A 20,273-nucleotide genomic window follows, 5' to 3' on the forward strand; every position below is an offset into this window, starting at 1 on the left:
AATTGTCCACATGAGCCACAAGACCCTGCTGCTTGCTTGGCTATATCCAAGTCTGGTCAGTCTTGCTTGAATTATGACCATAGTAAGCGTGAGTATGTCTTTACAAGTGTTATCCTTCCTATGCTGTGGGACCTCTACAGCCCATGGGCTACCAACCGGTCATTCTTTTCCCATCACCTCTGACACCATTGTTTAATTACTTTATTTTCAGAAGAGGCATCTCTGGTGACTTCAGCCTAGAGTCTAGGTCAAGTCCTTGCCAGAAGCTTCACAGGGCTTTGTTTCCAGGACAAATCTAGTTGTACTCGTAATCACACTGTAAGGATGTCCAGGCCACTGACTGTAAGCCCTACAAAGACAGAGAAGTCTGCTGTGCTCAGCCATGTATCCTACGGCCTTCTGGTGTTGCCATGTGTCCTGTGGAGACTCAGCCTTTCCTGCAGGAAAAGTACCTGCGTAGTTCCATGCTGTGGAACAGGCCAGTTCACAGCCCTGTGATGCTGTTCCAATCACTTAAAACCACTAACAGCTACTGTTAACACCGAGCACAGGAAGCCTCTCCTAGACAAATGGCTTCTTTGGAGCTAAAGTCATCCAAACAACATGCCAAAGGACTCACAACTTTCTTCTGGGTTGCTTGTAGACACATGATCAGAGAGGCACAAGTCTCTCTGTGCCAGTTAAAAGCATGCTTGCAAAGTAATTGCCAATCTCCTGGGTTTTTAAAAGTACTTTCCCTGATTTCTTAGGGAAATATATGAGCGTTTTCTGTCTTATTTAAGTTGTCAAGTAAACTTATCTTTGTTCCTTTTAGTTTCTTCGTGGCAGCCAGCTCACTGTTAATAGTGCTTACAATAATATTTAAGGATAACAACCATAGCATGTCTTGGGAAAATTCTGAGGCTCTTAGAGAACCCTTTTATTTTTCTTAGATAGTGACAGACTCGCTGGGATAGTTAAGTGTAAGTTAAACATGGTTAGGAAGAGTCAAGAGCCTCATTGGTATTCTCTAGATAAAACACGAACCAATTATCCAGACTCGGAATCATGCAAAACCACCAGCAAAGGGAGCTGGTGAGTGGAAAACGCACTGTTTACAGTCCCCGAGACAGATGCACACACTAGTCTTGTTGGTAGAAAGTGGACAGTCCCGGCGCTTTGTTGGGGGAAAGAAGTCTTGAAGATGGGAGCGAATGGTGTAGAAGGCCTTGAGAACAAGACAGGGGCTTGGGGAGTGTCTGCTCAGGACTGTGATGGCGTCACCATTGTGTGGGGCTGCAGCCGTGCTGGCACTGGGAATGCAAGGAGGTCACCCAGAAACCTTAGCTGTTGTTTCTGACGTTTTAAATCATCCCTGACAGGAAGATCAAGACAAACAACATGACCCGTAATCACGAGGGGTATAATGTCCCAAACTGAACTGACAAGATTAAGAGCAAGACAACCAGGAGAGCGGGTACCTCATGTCTGAAGTCCTTCTTCATGCCACCCGGGGCTTCTCTCCAGCTGGACTCTATCTGATATCTCTGCTGGTTCACTTGCCTAGCATGGGGATTTGATATTTCTGCAGCTCAGTACCATGATTATGGCTTTGCTGTCAGATTAAGGAGCTGGTGGCCACTGCTTTGGCCTCCTCTGTGCACGGTACAGTGACAGCTGCTGACAAGTCTCATTTCTGATAGTGATCTTGCCCTACATTCAGGTCACAAAGCAGAGAACGTTGGGCTTACCCTACATAGTCTCTCACGCTAACATTTCATCCCGATACTGACTTCCCAAATGAACAACCCTGTATCTTGTTTATTGTTGCAACCTGCAGAAACCATCATCTTCCTCTTTTGGAATCAGACTGTAATTGAGGAATTGTCTTTACCTTTTTATGCTTTCCTTCGTGTTAAAAAATGGCATAATTTCTTGAATATATACGCTCCCCTGGCGCAGAAGGTCAAGTGTCTTTGTCTTGCGTTTCTGTGACCGCTGGATATCTATTTCTTGCAGTTCTGTGGGCTGAAAAGCCCAGCACAGAGGAGCCATTGCCTGGTGAAGGCCTCCCCATTGTGTCATTCTGTCCCGAAAGGTGAGAGCGTGGCAGGAATTGATGGAGAGGAGGAGATGAACACACTTTTAAACAAATCCTCTACTGTGACAACAGCAGCAATCCTTTTACAAGGGTTCTACTTTCACGACGTATTCACCTCTTAAAGGGAGATAAATATCCCCGGTTTATCCTGCTTTGTTGATGATTACATTTCTAGCATATGACCTTGGGAGGTAAGGGACACACCTTCAAACCCTAGCATAATGAGATTGATGACTGTCATAAATGCCATCCTAGAGCCTTCACCCAGTAGCTGATGGAAGCAGAAGCAGAGACCCACAGCTAAGCACTGAGCCAAACTCCTGGAATCCAGTTGCAGAGAGGGAGGAGTGATGAGCAAAGGGGTCAAGCCCAGGCTGGGGAAACCCACAGAAACAGCTGACCTGAGCAAGTGGAAGCTCACGGACCCCAGATTGACAGCTGGGGAACCAGCATAAGACCGAACCAGGCCCCCTGAACATGGGTGTCAGCTGGGAGGCTTGGGAAGTTTATGGGGCCTCTGGCAGTGGATCTAGTATTTATCCCTAGTGCACAAATGGGTTTTGGGAGCCCATTCCCTTTGGAGGGATACTCTTTCAGCCTAGATGCACGGGAGAGGGCCTAGGTCCTGTCCAAATGTGTGACAGACTTTGATGATTCCCCACCCCCATTGGAGGCCTCACTTTCTCTGAGGAGTGGATAGGGGGTGGGATGGGGGATTGGTGGGGGGAATGGGAGGACAGGAGGGAGAGGGAACTGGGATTGATATGTAAAATAAGATTGTTTTCAATTTAAACAAAAATTAATAAGAACTCTAGCATCTGTTTTTGTTTCCTGCCATGTGCACTAATTAGTTTCCAGTTGGGTGTTCTGGTAGGCAGTGTCTCATGGGTGGTCAAGGATGGGACCAGACTCTAGGGACATTACTGATGCTTGTATTACTTTTAAAATTTTAGTTAAAATGTTAATCACATCATTTCCCCACTCATATCCTCCTCCTCCTCCTCCTCCTCCTCCTCCTCCTCCTCTTCCTCCTCCTCCTCCTCTTCCTCCTCCTCCTCCTCTTCCTCCTCCTCCTCCTCCTCCTCCTCTTCCTCCTCCTCCTCCTCCTCCTCCTCTTCCTCCTCCTCCTCTTACTCCTCCTCTTCTTCCTCCTCTTCCTCCTCCTCCTCCTCCTCTTCCTCCTCCTCTTCTTCCTCCTCTTCCTCCTCCTCCTCCTCCATGTCTGCCCCCTCCTGCATTTGATGCCTCCTCTGTAGCTATTGTTACATATGCATATAAATGAATTAACATAAACACAACCTACTGAGTCTGGCCAGTGTTTCCTCTGTGTGTATTTTAGATCTGGCACTGGACAACCAAGGATTACAATTTTTTTCATTCTATTTTTTAATAATTTATTTTTTACATTCCAAATCTAGTTTCCCCTCCCTCCTCTCCTCCTGTTCCCCCACTCCCCTCCTTCTCCCATCTGCTCCATGGAGAGGGTAAGGCCTCCCCTAGGGAGTCTACTAAGTCTGTCCCATCATCTAGTTGAGGCAGGACCAAGGCACCTCTCCCCCTACACCCCTGTGTCTAGGCTGGGCAAGTTATCTCTCCGTATAGAATGGGCTGCACTAAGCCAGTCTGAGCATTAGAGTTACATCTTGGATCCACTGCCAGTGACCTCATACATTGTCCCAGTTGCACCATTGTCACCTGTATTAAGTGAGTCTAGTTCGGTCCTATGCAGGTTCCCCATTTCAGATTACTGATCTTCAAAGACCTTAAGTTCCAAGAAATTTGATTTTCTAACTGCTTAAAATAAAACCACAATCATGCCTGATCCAAAATACTCTGATATAAAAACCTAGGTTAGGTGTACAATACAGAGCCAAGACGCATTGGGAACAAAGTCAGATTCTTTCTTCATTTCTAAATTGAGCATTTGGGAGGGAAAACCCCAAGCTACTGCTGCAGCATCTTCATTTTTAGCTATTGGGTTGGACGACCAAGAGGGGAATGCAAAGGAAGGGATTTTGGTCTGTGCTTTGCTTCCTTGCCAAATGACCATGACCTAGTATCTCAGCTTCTGCGGTCACTGTTTTTTCATCTGTAAAATGAAAGAATTGTATTAAATAGACCTAGTCTAAGGTCTTTCTAGCATTAACGTTCTAGGAAAACAGTACTCAAGCCTCAAAGAAGGCTTGGAAAGGCCCTTGTCTGGTAGGAGATTTGGACCCAACGAGAGCAAAGGTCACTGGAAATTTGAGCAATTACAAAGCTGGGTTCTTCAGCTTCCCCGAGATAGAAAGACTCTGGGTTCCTATGTGCGAAGACATTCTATTATGCAAGGCAGTAGCAGGCAGGGCAAAGGGGTGCTCACCTTGGAGGCAAAGCTCGCAGTAGGAATGAGCACTTTGCACGAATCCCCCTCTCCCACTCCGTAATACAGACGCGGTGCTCTCCTCCTAAAGATGAGAAGCTGAGGTCTAGGAAAATTAACTAAGGCTAACTAAAAAATCGCTTAAGATTACAGATTCAAGTTCGTCTCTTTCTGCTTCCAAAGTTACTACTCTAAAACTTTTAAGAAACAAAACAAAATACTGCAAAGCAACAGCAGGCTTGTGAGTCCACAAAGAGAGACTGGCAAGAGATGAGGAATGTTGCCTTATTTTTTTTTCCATAAGAGAAAGAAATTCCTGGAGGAAACGCTGTTTCAAGAGTGTTAACCATGTCGGTGCGGTACATCTGTCTGAGTACTGTGGAGAGACGTGGCTTTCTTATGGCACTGCCTCATCATCATCAGGATCGTGTCATTTGTTCCCCATGGAGTGGCACAGTCTCCAAAGTGGTGTTGCTGGGAGACAGTGTGAAACGTTTCAGAGACACGGCCTTCTGGGAGGACCTTAGATCGTTGGTTGACATTGGTTGATGCCTTTGAAAGGGGCTGTAGGATTCCAGCCAGCTCTCTATCTCCTTTTTTTTTTTGGAGATGATATCTCACTTTTATTCACAAGGTTGCTGCTGTGAAACCATCCGTTTAGCTCCCACCAGAGGCCAAACCAGTGAGGACTCACCCAGTCTTGACTTTGAACATCCAGAACTGTGAGCTAAATTTTCATAATGTTAGCTTGACTGAAGTGTTTTATTATAGTAGTGGGAAATTTACTAGTGGGTTGTTCTCATCCTCTCGGATTAAGTGGCATATATTAAGTAGCTCTCTGAGCCCTGTGGTAGGAAATTATCTTTTACTGTAGCTCAGGAAAATACAGATGGACTGGTCTTCTGTCTGTCAGAGGAATCCCAGTGAATGATGCAATCGTTTCCTGCAGAAGGAAGAGAAAAATATGGGCTCCATGGCCCCTTGTAATTGTGTGGAGAGCGGTGTCCCCGTCTAGATCCCTGGGAAGTATTCTCAAGCTGAGAGCGGTGTCCCAGTCCAGTTCCCTGGGAAGTATTCTCAAGCTGGAGGACTTGTGACTTCTGCAGGGTCTGCCTTGACTAGACAACCCATGCTGTGGCCTCTGCAGGATGTACAGGAGATGCAGCACACCCCAAGAGACACACCTTTGGGGACAGCTTTGTGCAGGACATGCACTACAGTGCAGAATTTCACAGCCTTCAGGGAGCCTCAGAATCCCCAGAGGACTCATTAAGGAAGATTGCTGTGCCCCGTTCCCAACAATTCTCATTCAACAGGTCTGAGGTGGGACTTGGCATCCCCCTAGTTCTCATGTAATACCAAGGCCCACAGGTATGTTAACTAGAGGCCTCTTTGGCTCACCTGGTGTGAAGACGATTAAGGAAATTCCATGAATGTTTTGTGGAAGAGAGCTGGAAGAATCTTCCTCCACCCATAGACTATTTTGACTGAGTACGAAACAATCACGGATCTAATCATATGGTGGCGTCCTGCTGAAGTTATTATGTCCAATCATATGGTGGCATCCTGCTGAGGTTATTGTGTCCCTTCCGGGGTTTGCTGAATTCCTCAGAATAGCCCTTGAGTTTCTTATGTCTATTCATCAAAAAACAAGTTATTATTATTTTTTAACTTGTGAGTATGCGTGCGAGTGTGTGTGTGCGCGTGCGTGTGTGTGTGTGTGTGCGTGTGCGTGTGTGTGTGTGTGTGTGTGTGTGTGTGCCTACAGAAGCCAGAAGAAAGTGTCAGATCTCCTGGAGCTGGGATTACAGACAGTGTGAACTGCCTGATGTGGGTGCTGGAAACCAAACCCGGGTCCTCTGTCAGAGCAGCAAGAGTTCTTAACCATCAAGCCATCCCTCCAGTCCCCTTACTTGTATTTTAAACTTTCTGTTTCCCTGCTGGAGGAAGTTAAAAATGAGTAAAGACGGTTGACCGGTAAGTCTGGTTTGTAGAGTTTGACAATTTTCCCCCGCCCCCATTAAGAACGTCTCTCACCGTGTACACACAAAACTTTGATTTGTTAAAAATACACACAAAGATAATAAAGGTGCAATTTTCTCTTTCTAGCTCAGTGTCTGTGCATAGACAGTGCTACTTACAAGCTTACTTCAGTCTATAAAGTAAATTCTCTCTGTCTTAGCCACATACATGCATACATCTACAACCCTAAACCAAAGTGCTCATTTTGAACCCAAAGGGAAAGATGAAATGAATCAATGACTAATTAAGTACTCAAAGTAGAGTGTGGTGCCTGTCCTGCAGCTTCTTGAATCAGATTCACAGAGGCAGTATTTGTTCCTCACCCTCATGGAAGGGTTCTCACAGGTCCAGCTTGGGCCATGGGCTGCTAATTATCCGATTGGTCTTGAGTTCTTGCTACCACTTCCAAGATTTATACATCTAAAATCTTTGCGTGTTTCTTTTTTTTTTTTGGTGGACAAATGACAGGATATGGAGATAATAGAAACTCATTTTTATGTGTGGGCCAAAATTTTGTAGAACACTGCTTGTGGAGTCTGGGAAATAGTGTTTTCAATGAACTTGAGTACTGGGGTGGTCAGTCTGCATGCCAGCAGCACTGTCATCAGCTACATCTGACAAAAACAGTGCAGGGCAGAGGTCAGCTTCAGGAAAGAAGGCTTGGAAACAGTTTCAGTAGACACAGAGGTCTCAGAGATTTGCAGACCTGCAGGGTTGCGAAGTGAAATTGCTTTTGGTTTTCCAAAGGCATGATCATTAACCATAACATTGGTTGAGGCCAAATTTTGAGCACTGCCATAAAGACATCTTGGAGCAAACAGCCCTCACAGAAAACCAACCAAACAAGGGAGTACCAGGTAGACACCAGCATCTAGATAAACACATTGCTAGAAATGCCAGGGATGTGGTTCCACCTAAGCCCTGTGGAGTGGACACCATAAGTGCCCCGTCTTTTCCCTTGACCAATGCTGTCTTCTTCCAGCAGCTACAGATGCTGGCTGCTAATAGCACAACCTACATCCTTCCCAAATGTTCCCTCTTAGTTGATTAGAACTGTCCCGAACCTCCCACCCATGGTTCATCATATGGTGGCCTTTCCACAAACAATTCCCAAAGTCCATTTGTATGCCAGGGACAAATACTAATCTACTACCTGAGGCCCCATAGATTTCCTAGGCCTCCTCACTGACACCCAGATTTAGGGGGTCTGGGTAAGTTCTGTGCTGGCCTTTCAGCCATCAGTTTGGGGTCCATGAACTCACCCTTATTCAGGTCAGCTGTTTCTGTGGGCTTCACCTGCCTGGTCTTGACTCCTTTGCTCATCACTCTTCCTTCTCTGCAACTGGGTTCCAGGAGTTCAGTTCAGTGTTTAGCTGTGGGTATCTGTCTCTGCTTCCATCAGCCACTAGATGAAGGCTCTAGGATGGCATATAGGGTAGTCGTCAATCTCATTATTGGGGAAGGGCATTTAAGGTAGCTTCTCCACTATTGGTTAGATTGCCAGTTGGTGTCATCCTTATAGATCTCTGGAAATCTCACTAGTGCCAGATCTCTCTTCAAACCTATAATGACTCCCTCTATTATGGTATTTATCCCTGGCATACGAATGGACTTTGGGAGCCCATTTCACATGGAGGGATGCTCTCTCATCCTGGACACATGGGGGGGGCCTAGGCCCTGCCTGGGATGATATGACAGACTTTGGGATCCCCCATGGTGGGCCTCACCCTCCCTGGGAAGCAGAAGGGGGATGGGGTGGGAGGTCGGGGATATTGGTGGGGGCAGGGGAGGAGGGGAGGGAGAGGGAGCCGGGGTTCACATGTGATGCAAGCTTGTTTCTAATTTAAATAAAGAAATTAAAAACAAAACAAAACAAAACAGGAAAAAACAATTCCCCGTGGTTTTAAAGGGGATGCAGGAGGCAGAATTTTGTGTGGTGAGCTAAAGCAGCCTTTAACATTAAGTGGCCAGTGAAGCGTGGAAATGTGGCTGTGCTTTGCATGTTAATAGAGTGCATGTGACACCAGTAAGACTGCCTCACAGAATTTAAGCAACCTTCCTCCTGGAATGTATATAAAAAGGACACAGCTTGCAGGCATAGTCCTGTCTCCCGGTTTTTTTTTTTCCCTGATATTTTTGCTGGTTTGAATGAGAATAGGAAAAGGGCTGAACGTTTCGGTATACAGGAGAGTTGCTACAAAGCTGTGTCACAGTCGCCACAAAAGAGAACTGATAAGAATAGCATGGGAGGGGAATCACTACCCAAAATATCTTGGCAGGTGAACGTGGCTGACCTTCTGAGTCAGAATTCTGAGAACCGTAAGAGGGGCTACAGCACCAACTGTGTGGCCCCATTCAGTTAAAAGCCATGGGTCTTTCCCTCTGGCCACGCCACAGCCTCCATGGCTTGGCTTTTCTCTTAGCAGTTGGTATGGAGGAATGCAGTTGCTGCGAGAGATGCCTGAGTAACACCTGCCGGGGTCTTCTCATCGCGGCCTTGGCTGACACAGCTCTCCAGCCTTCCGTCTCACGAAACGTCCTGTCCCTCTGTGTATGATCTCCCTGACCTCACCGTCATACTTCCCAACAGGCCAACAATGTACATACCATGACACGCACGTGCATCCACGTTCTTTGTGGTCAAATGCCTTTCAATCACATGACCTCTGCCCTCCCAATTTGGCCCTTCAAGGGAACAAAAGTGATCTGAGTTATCTAGGACGTTTCCGACAGTGGGCTTTGCGTCACGTGGAAGATAAAGCCTAAGACCTTTTCCATGTTGTGCAGTGTCCTGAGTAAGCTGCGTTGATTTCCTCTCCCTGTTCCACCTCGTGTTACTTCTGTGTCTCACAAATCCCCAGCCTCAGTGGCTTCCTTCTGTTCTCTCTACACATGGAAACCCAAGAGCCTCCATCCACCCCACTCTTGGAGCTCAGGGCAAGCTTGTTGCTAACCTCTGTTAGCTTGCTACCCGCTTTCCCAAGGGCTTGGCCATCTTTCAGTGCAGCCTTGCAGAGCCGTTGGTAATGTGTGCTTCATGCGCAAAGAACCTGGGTTTGTATCCGAGTGTTGCTTACAATGTTTGACCTTAGGACATTCAGCTCTCTCTCTTGGTGTTAGTTTCTTCATCTGTGTAATGGGAATATCTCAGAGGGTTGTTAAAGGCTTAAACATGGAACCTAGGGGAGTCTGGGAAAATGGCTATGCTGGTATGAAGTTTAATTTTTCTAAGCATTTAGATGAAATTAAATAGGGTTGCTGAGGTAGAATAAAACCCCAAACCTGTCAGCTCACAATCTATGGTGAACATTTACAATAGAATTAGTGGGCAAGTTAGTCTCATGAACTCTACATGTAAGTATGAGAGGTAAAAGAGTGGGGAGTGTGATCAGAATGCATTATAAACATGTATTAAATCGCCAAGAACAGATTTAATAATAATAACATGAATAGTAACAGGAAATCTACAACGATGGGGAAACTCAAATGGAAATAATTCAAACCAATTGTATTCGAAGTTAATTCCATAATTAGATTAAAAAAAGACTTAAAAATGACTAGGAAACAAGAACCAATCACCTGCATATTACGTTAATTGTAGCAACACCCGTGCTGAATGGAGAACACACAGGAAAGCAACCGGCGTCCAGTGAACATCTCAGCGCCTAGAGCGGGGAGCAGGTGTCCCCTGCAAGCTCCAGACGCCCGTTTGAGAACGGTGTTCACCTCTTTGCAGACTCCACTAGGGGTGAGTGACCAGATCTGAAAGGGCCTGGGAGTTTGGGCCCCACGGATGTTCAGTACTCACCAGACAGAAGTGCGTTCTAAGACAAAGCCCCACAGTAGCAGAGCTGCTGGGGATAAGATCCAAAGCGAGTGGCAGGAGGTCAGGAGAAACGAAGAAGAAAGAAAAACCCCCGAAAGGAGGAGGTGAGGAAAAAGCAAGGTACTGCGAACATTCTGCAGTTTCAGCAAAAGAGGGCGCTCGTGAGCTGCGGAAACCACCGCATCTCATATTTAAAAAAAAAAAGCACAATGTAAGATTAAGATCTGATTCCATAAAAAGATGTCAGAAATAAAAAGGAGGGAATAACGAACATAATAGCATTTCGGCAAACAATTAAGGCATGCCGGAAATAACATGTTTACAAAGTTGACGGAAAATCCTCTCAAGAGCTGAGCGGAGCAGGCTGAGGAATTCTTCAGTGCATCTGTGGGAGGCATCCTGAAGGAAACCGTGGCGTTTTTAAGATCCTCTCCCCTCGGAAAAGCCATCTGAGGTGTCAGGTGGGCAAGCCATTTAGTTTCAAGGAGCTGACTGGAGCCTTAATGACCATCCAGGGCAGGAGGCAGGATCTTGCGTGGATAATGGAGCCAAGAATGTAAACGACGCCAGGATACAAGAGCCAAGAGGAGTGCAACCAGGCCAGAACTCAAGCAGAAAACAGCATAGAGAAGTGCTTTGGTAAGGTGCTTATACATTCTGTTGGGCTCTTTCAATCCCTCTTAATAGTTAGTACATGAGCATTAAAATGGCTTAAAGCCACCGAGCATGTGACAGTACTCACAGATGCATTGGTGTCCAAAAGGGGGAGTGTGGCGGAGGCTGGGGGGGGCAGGTCTAGGATGTGAACGCTAGCTTTAGTAGACAGGCCTGCAGTGGGTGTCTCCGCCCCCTTAAGTCCCCCCTGATCTGTGCTACTCATTTGTCCCTTGGACCCCTTGATATCTTACACTTGAGCAACTGCACACCCCCACTGTGGCTCTCAATCTTCTATCCCATCACTTTCGCCATATTCTCCTCACCGGGGTAGGCTCCACGGGTGTGTTCCCACACATGCAAGGGCCACTGATATCAGGGCCTCCCTTCGCTGGGCTCCTGTAGCAACAAAGATTCTGCAAACCTAACTACAGGTCAATGATTGCCCAATGCGTTTCCCTAGCTCTGACCTTTCTTAGCAATTCCTCCTGCTTTCTTGACATTTCTAGTTGGACATCTAAAAGACGCTTCATGTTTAGCTAACCAACCCCCAGGCCTTGAATTCTTCTTTCCGCACTCCTCCCTTTGTTTTCTCCTGTGTTTACTAGTGATCCACCCCAAAGCTAGTTTTAATCAGCATACTGTGGTGTCTCCTCTCTGAACCCACAGTGTCCACTGATGCCTCTGCGTTTCTGCTAAGGAGTCGTGACACTACTAAACATCCCTGCAAGACAACTGTCTCACAACTGCTCCTGAACTCTCCTGTACCTCAATGTGTGTTCCCACATTAGCTGACATAACAGGGCCACACAGACTGTGTCTTGCTTCAAACCGTGAATATTTCCTGACTATACTTGGAAGAGAAAGCGACATTTTGTCTGTTTATCTCTGTCCCCTCATCACCCTGGCCCTCATTAGGTAGCTGAGAACTGTAAAGGGTCCTTAGGACAAAAAGAGATGATTCTGTGGGGGTGTGGTGCTTGGTGCTGGGGACACTTGTGCAGAGCAGCCCCCGACAGAGGTCGAGGTGAGCTGCTGACTAGGTGGACATCCACAGAGGAGAGGTAATTCTAAGAGGAAAGCCTGCGCAAAGTCCCAGTGCCAGAGGCGATGGTGGTGTGCTTGAGGGGCCAGATGAGTGTCACAAGCAGTAGGACGTAAGTCCGAGGTTTGAACAGAGGCCACCTCCCATAGGGGTTTACATGCCGGGTAATTTTACTGGGCCTACTCATTAGACTGGTTGTCAACTATAATAATTCTTAACAGTTTGTTTAGATTTGGGGTTTGATCATAATTAAAATGAGGAAAGAGAGGGGAGGGAACTGTTCTGACACTTTGGTGTAATTGTGTCTCTGAGAAGAGGTGCATGTGGGTGGGTGGGGGTGGGAATGCTTCCTCTTAGGAGGTCCTTGGTGAAAGAAAGGAAACACCAGGGACATCTATCTTGGGCCCATTAGGCCAATGCTTCCACGGGAGCATGAGAGGCAAGTATCTCCTAGCTGCCCCTATTGGTCTAAGCCTTCCTCCTGTTTGAGGGGGGGTCAGAAACTCACCATTCAGTTTAGGAAGTGAGCACCACAAAGCTGCCTCTGTTGGAAGAGTCAGGGGGAGCTCAGAATGGTGTAGCATGGAAGGTATGAGTTTTTCTTTCCCCATGTATTATGGTTTAGATTGGAATGCCCTCCAAAAGCCATTGCAGAGACAGGCTTTCTCAGCGGTCCTTTGCCTAGAACCTCCAGTTTAGGAACATGGGATGGCAGATGCCAAGGATCCCGTTTGGTAGATAGGATGTCTTTTCTAGGGATTTATCATTTACCATAAGTGATGGGCATGTGTTTCTGCCGAGGCCAGTGCGTTATGTGGAAGCCATTAACCAGCAAAGCCCCCCCCCCCTTCCTAGTCTCTGCACGGTGCTGATGCTGTTCAAGTCCCAGAGAAATACAGGGATGCTGTTTGCAGTGATGATACCTTCCTTGGAAGCAGATTTTCACCTGCTGAAGTCTCATGGTGGGAGACTTTGAGGAAGACCTGCCACGGTGTCAGTCTGGACAGCCTTGCTTTCCTCTGTTCTCACGAAGGGTGGAGGCTTGGCTGGGGTTGCCAGCAACGTTCATGGCATGAACTGTACAAATTAGAGTGGGAGGGGGAAGCCTCATCTATCCCTTCCCCTTCCATCTCTCGGTCTGGTTTTGGTCACTGAAGGGAGAGACAGGGGAGACAGCGAGGCAGCCATGTGATGAGGACTCTGTGGGGGATGCAGGCTCAAAGCTCTCTACTTGGGATCCACGACAGCAAAGGCTGGGTTGACTGAGAGTTTCTCATTTCTCATATTCCTGTTGGGGGCCTCTTTAGCAGCACCAGCACTGGAACCATAAGGCGCAGCATCCCAGGTGTAGACCTTGGGATTTTCATAAACACAGGAGACGAAAAGAGAGAGATCAGGACAGATGTCCTACAGGACAGCTTAGGATGTATTCACTCTCGTTTCCTGATAACCAAGGCAATATGGAGGACTTGAGAAGCAGTAAGCAACTGTTGGAAACCAAGGGGTCAAGAGATGGAGGTCCAGTCTAGGGGCCTGGTACTCTTTAAAAATGTCATTGAGGTTTTGGGGAGCTCCTCTTTTCTGTGTTTCTAATTTCTCATCTCTGAAATGAGGAACCTGGGCCTAAGAGACCTGCTTGACCCCCCCTGGATCTAATATTTCGTGTCATTCTTGTTTGCCACAGGGATTAATTACAGTTCTAAGATCATGCCTTTACGTTAGCTCAGCCCCTAGCCTCAGACTCCTGGGCGGCTCCCCACGACACACTCGCATGCCGTGCCCCTGAGCTCCGCGGTCTGCACAGTCTCTCCGCTGCCCAGCCTCTTATCTCCCAGTCATCTCTTCACGAAATCTCCATGCTCACGTCAGTCCTTAAGACGGACGGAACCTTGCGACATCGTTACCAAGACGGATTTTACCGCACAACCGCAGCTTTGAGGCTTCCTCCTCAGACATGTCCTCGCACGCTACACCGTGCGCAGCACTATCCCCGGCCTGAACGCCGTGCTTCTCTCGCTCTCTCTGTCATCCTCATAGCCTTTGCGACTGTCTGAAAAAGGGATCAACATTTACTTTAAACGGGGTAAACGCCAGGACAGTAGGACTCCTGCTTGTTTTACTTACCGCTATACTCCTCGTGTTTGTCTTACATCAGATACACGTAACCCTTTATTGGTAGGAAAATAACACAAATGCTTCTCCAGCAACAGTCCAGTCTTTGAACAGACATGGCAAAGGGAGTCTTTGGAATTAGCTGTGGGAACTTTGTTTTTTTCTAGTTTGAATTCTGAGATAAGGGAGAGGTTTTCTCCACATCAATTCCAGCTAAAGATGAGTTAGAAACAATATAATGTCTGGTAAGATCCAGAGAAGGAAGTGCCAGGCACCAAGCACCGGAAGGCTCTATGGCACGAGACATCTTTCACTTCCTACAACTTCACGGCAGGCACTAGGCCCTTGGTTTTGAAATGAAGGAACTGGATTGCGATGCAATTCAGTTACCTGCCTGTGGTCACCCTTCTAGAACTTGTTGGGTTGAAATGCAGGCACCAAGTCGTGTTAATTGTCTCTACCTCGTTGTGTCTGTAATGGGTGTCTCCAAGGCAGCCATCAAGATTAGATTCCTTTCTTGAATGATGGAGAAAAGCTGGTTAGGTTTTATTACAGGGGGGAGATACATAATAGACAATTAGCAACGGCAACGAAAGCATAGATCGGAGTCTTGGAATGATGAGACCACACACTTCTTGTTCTGTTTGTGTGTTTTTTTGTTTTTTTGTTTTTTTTTCTGAGACAGGGATTCTCTGTGTCGCTTTGAAGCCTGTCTTGTTCTTTCATGGGTGTGTCAAGTGGGTGGCTCTTCATTCTCTCTGACTGATGCAGGGTTTTGCAGGTTTTGCAATATGTGCTAAAGCTTCTCTAACCAGAGATGCTCCTTAGGGGAGGCTTTCTACTGGAGAGCAACCTGACAGGAACAACAAGCCTTGCCACTGTCCTGTACCACTCCATCTCCAGCCAGAAACGGACACAGCATTGGGACAGAGATGCCTGGGAACTGGAGAAGTCCATTGATGGGGAAGTCCTGTATATATGTCACTAAAGCACTGTTGGCCAATAGGGAAGCAAGATAGGTGGGACTAGGAGTCGAGCAGAACTCTGGGAAGGAGAAACACAGGGAGTAATAATGTAGCCCGCCAGAGAAGTAAGATGTCCGGACCCCTTTCTCCGGTAAGAGAAATACTTAGATGGGTTAAATACTTAAGTCAGAGCTAGCCAGTAAGAAACAAGCAAACAGCCAACAGCTTCATAATTAATACAGCATCCTATGTGTTCATTTGGAGATTGCAACGTGGCAGAGCCCAGGCGACTGGTGGGGAAAAACCAAAGCGGCTGGCAAGGAAAAGGCTTCTCTCTACAATCCATACTTGCGGTGGACCACGTCTGGGTGCTGGCCAGCTTGAAGATCTGAGACTCAGTGGGAAGGGCTTGCTGAGGTTTCCACGAGCTGTGGTGTGAAGTTGGGAGGATACGGAGGAGGAAGCTGAGGTCGGCCTTGTCCTTTCACGTATCTTCCCTGCCACCCAAGAGCCAGGGAAAAATCACACTGGGAAGAGCACTCATTTCACAAAGGAATAAGCACACCTCTAGTTGTCACAATTCTGTCTATTTGCCTCTGTAACAACCAACAGTTGGCTTTGACCGTGAATGGAAGCTAAGCCCAACAGCCTTAGCAGGGATGGCCCATCCCAACGCTGAGTTTGGTCATTAGTCATTGTCAAACCATTTACTGTAGCACTGTTAATATAGTGGTTCCTTTTGGTGGCAGGATACCCAGGTGTACTGTATTATTCCATAGTTTCTGTTACCTGTTTTGTTAGAAGAAGCTTAGTACAAAGTTTGAGGTGCAATAGGACCCCAAGCCTACTTGTGTGAATTTAAATTGAAATATAACATAAATGATATACTTTGTAAAATTTTACTGAGTCAGCAAAAGTCAACTGCCTTCATGATGAGAAGTTTGGTTTGCTTTGTTGAATGGGGACTGAGCTTCATTTTTTCAGGGGTATTTTCAAGTCTCAAATGGCAAACCATTTAGTGATTTAATATGCACAATCATCCAGAGGAGTGCTCAGGTGTTTGAATGGGATGACTGTATATGGATGACCTATTTTGAAATTATAGATGCAGGGAAGACAAGCAGACTCTTCTATCTCAGCATGAAACTAGGATGCATTTCTCAAGCACATTAAAATGATTATTTTCCTGGGCCAGCAAGGTGGTTTGGTGGGTAAAGGCATTTGCCACCAAGCTTGAGGACCTGAGAATGGGCTAATATAGTGTGAAATACTCAGATGGTAGTGATTAAAAAGCAGGTATTTGAAGGATTAGTTCCGATTTCCTGCTCAACCATTCTGAGATGACAAAGAAGCCTCTCTCCCCTTCAACTCTCCCCTCCTCATCTCTGTTCTCACAGAACTGATGCTTGGTCCAAGCAGAATGAAATAGTCCCTAGAGTCTGTTTCTACAGAAGCTTTATAGTCTACTCTACAGACATAAGAGAACCACTTCAAATGCTATCAAAATCAAGTAACTGTGGAGACATGTCTAGAGGACATTGCTACCCAAGGGCAGGTCCTCTCACAATTGCATCATTGACTGCCCTCCCTGTTCTGTGTTTGTCTTGTAAATGATGTTGGTTGGCACACAGTTTAAATGTGTATATTTATTTAAAAAATTGGTATATTGTGGCTGCATTCAGTTTTATTCATGTAAGAAAATACTTTTCTTTTACATCAGAAAAGAGAGCAAAAGAAGAATGGTCAAAAGGTTTTACAGCCTCCATCAAATCCTGAGGTTAAGTAAATAGTGGTGCATATATTTTGTGGGCTATTGTGCAGTAATGTTATCTATGTATCTGTTAGAAGATAATAGGAAAAAGTTGTCAAGACATACATTAGCAAGAAAGTCTATATACCTTATGAAATTATATATATATATAATATATTATTATCTGTGGATACATATATGAGAGTCTAGACTGAGAAGAAAATATGCCTAGTCTTTTTCTGGCAAGAGTATGGTTTGTTTTAATTTTCATCTCAGTGCTTTTTTCCTCATTTAATTTCAGTGAATTCTTCTGTAAATATGAATTATCTTGTTAATCATAATTAACTAGTAATATATATTAAAATAAAAGGCTGTTCTAGGCCAATTTTCCTTCTGTGTGTTTCCCCATCTTAGTCACTTAAAGGTAGCCAGTAACATAAAATAACTTTTTGTTCTGCTTAAACTGTAAAAATAAAATCCACTCTGATTTTATTTTCTAGAGAACTTAATTATAGCTGTTATAGTATATATCTTCTAATTATGTTAGGCATGTATGTATACATATATATTCTTTTTGCTTGAAAGAGAAATAATTTCCCGTCCTCTGGTGCAGAATCACTGTATTTCTTTTAAAGGCAAACGATTTAAGTATTCTGAAAAGAGAATAATGCAATTCTTTTATGATCAAATACAAAGGCACCCAAGTTCATAAAGGAAACACTACCACAGCTTAAATCACACACATTGACCCTCACACACTGATAGCCACTGATAGCAGTGGACTTTAAAACCCCACGCTTGCCACAGAAAGGTCATTCAGACAAAGCTAAACAGAGAAACGGTGGAGCTAATGGATGTTATAAACCAAATGGACCACACAGATATTTGCAGAACTTTTCACCCGAATGCAGAAGATTATACTTGCTCAGTACCTCATGGAACTTTTCCCAAAATTGACCATATACTTGGACACAAAGCATGACTCAACAGATACAGGAAAATTAAAATAACATCCTGCATCCTATCTGATCACCATGGATAAAGTTGGATATCAACAACAAAAGCAACAACAGAAAGCTTACAAACTCATCGAAGCTGAACAACCTCTACTAAATGAAAAATAGGTCAAAACATAAATTTAAGAAATTAAAGACTCTTTTAGAATTGAATGAAAATGAATATATAACATACTCAAGCTAAGTTTCTTATTTTTATTATCTTTTTAACATTTTCCTTGCATATATTACATCCTGATCTCAGTTTCCCCTCCCTCCTCTCCTCTAGCCCCCCCTGCTTTCCCTCCCCCCCCCAGATCCACTCCTCCTTTCTCTTCAGAAGGATCAGGCCTCTTAGGGATATCAACCAAACACGGCATATCAAGTTATAATAAAATAGGCACAGTCCCTCATATTAAGGTTGGACAAAGCAACCCAACAGGAGGGAAAGGGCCCTCAAAGCATGCAAAAGAGTCAGAGACAACCCCCATGTTCTCTGTTAGTAATACCATAGGAACCTTAAGCTACACAACCATAACATATATGTATGTATATATGTATGTATATATATATATATATATATATATGTATGTATTTTCCAGCCTCTTCTGTAGGGGAGGTACTCTGAATGCTACCAAAAGAGAAATGTAAACCAACCCAGCCACAAACCCTCTGATCTTCCGTGGTGCTCTGACTACAAAATACTCTGGTGCAAGGTGGCAAAGGCTTGAGAGAGCAGCCAATCAATATCTGGCTTAAGGCCTACTCCATGAGACGGAACCCATGCTTGGCACTGCTTGGATGACAAAGAGTTTGACACTAGACAGCCCAGGGACCTATCTGTGGTTAAAGTCAAATACTACTGTTCATAAAAAAGTAGCAATAAAATGACTCCTAATGACATTCTGCTCTACTCATAGATCAATGATGAGCCACCATCAGAGAAACTTCCTCCTGCAGCAGATGGGAGCAAATAGAGAGACCCACAGCCAGACACTATGCAGACAACGAGAGACCTTGAGACACTCAGCCCTAAATAGGTGTTTCCATTAAATCCCTCCCCCCAGGGCTCATGGGACCCCTGCAGAAAAGGAGGCAGGAAGAAGGTAAGAACCAGGGAATGGTGGGCACCAGGAAAACTAGGTCCCTTAAGTCAACAGGTTTGATAGGCAAATGAACTCACAGAGACCGTGGCCCACATGTGTCTGCTGCAAATGGGGTTCTAGGGCTGGAAGGAGAACTGGACACATGTCCTATCCAGAGCAGAGGGAAAGGAAATATTAATCAGGATTTATTATGTGGAACAAAAAGCTATTTTCAACAAAAGGAAAAAAGTTATATATGAGTTAGGTTCTCAAGAGAAATGGTACCAACAGCACACACTCTCACACACATATTCACTTACAGTCACTGGAGCTGGTGCGTATGATGACAGATGCTACCTCCCTTGAAATGCCTTCTGCAAGCTAGAAAACCAGGGATGCTGGTTATGTGGTTTGTGTAAATTTGGAGGTATGACCATCCATGGTACTGCTAGTGTTAACTCTTGGAATCCAAATACCTGAATAACAGTAGTTCTGATATCAAGGGCCACCTCAAAAGAGAGGGACGAAGAGAGGGACTAGAAGAGGGGGCAAGGTGGAGAGAAGGAAGGGCTGAGGGGAGAAGGATGTTAATATTTGTTTTCTCTTTGTGTTTTTCTTTTTTTGTTTTTGTAGTCCTCAGCTGATCGAACAATACCCATGTACACTGGTGAGGGTGACCTTTGCCCAGTCTACAGACTCAACTTACGATCTCTTCTGGAAACAACGTCGCTCATGTACAAAATTAATGCCGTATCAGCTATTTGTGCGTGCCTTAGCTCAGTCAAGTTCACACACACTGTTAACTTTCACATTACCTAGGAGAAAAATGTAGTATTTCTTATTGTGTATCATTGCACACACAAAGACTCCTGAACGGCTGTCTTAATTACTGTCCTATTGCTGTGCAGAGAAGCCATGGCCAATGCAACTCTTATAAAGGGGAACGTTTAATTAGCAGCTTGATTGCAGTTTAAGAAGCTTTGTCCATAATCACCGTGGTGAGAAGTAGACATGCGTGGCACCGGAGAAGTAGCTGAGAGCTTTACATTCTGACCTGGAGGCAGCAGGCAGAGATGCCCCGCCTCCAACAACAGCACACTCCCCAGCCCCCCCCCCCCCCCTTTAACAGTTCACTATCTGGAGACTAAGGACGCAAATGCATGAGCCTCTGGAGGCTATTCTCATTCAAGCCACAGGGACAGACATTTAGGACAGTGGCTCTCAACCTTCTCCATGATGTGACCCTTTAGTACAGTTCCCCAGATGTGGTGACCCCCCCAACTATAAAATTATTATTATTATTTGGTTTTTTCGAGACAGGGTTTCTCTGTATTGTTTTGGAGGCTGTCGGTCCAGCCCAGCCTCGAACTCACAGAG

General features: G+C 45.4%; 1 long non-coding RNA gene across 1 annotated transcript; it reads left to right on the forward strand.

The window, feature by feature from the left end:
• Nucleotides 1–10,240: 10,240 nt before the first annotated feature.
• LOC121139377 lies at nt 10,241–19,853 on the forward strand. The gene is made up of 3 exons (XR_005876337.1): nt 10,241–10,929; nt 18,732–18,917; nt 19,530–19,853. It is a non-coding gene; the product is annotated as an uncharacterized LOC121139377 (long non-coding RNA).
• The last annotated feature ends 420 nt before the right edge of the window (nt 19,854–20,273 follow it).

The sequence above is a fragment of the Mesocricetus auratus genome, unplaced genomic scaffold, assembly GCF_017639785.1.
Source record: "Mesocricetus auratus isolate SY011 unplaced genomic scaffold, BCM_Maur_2.0 Super-Scaffold_4256, whole genome shotgun sequence".
Classification (NCBI taxonomy): Eukaryota; Metazoa; Chordata; class Mammalia; order Rodentia; family Cricetidae; genus Mesocricetus; species Mesocricetus auratus.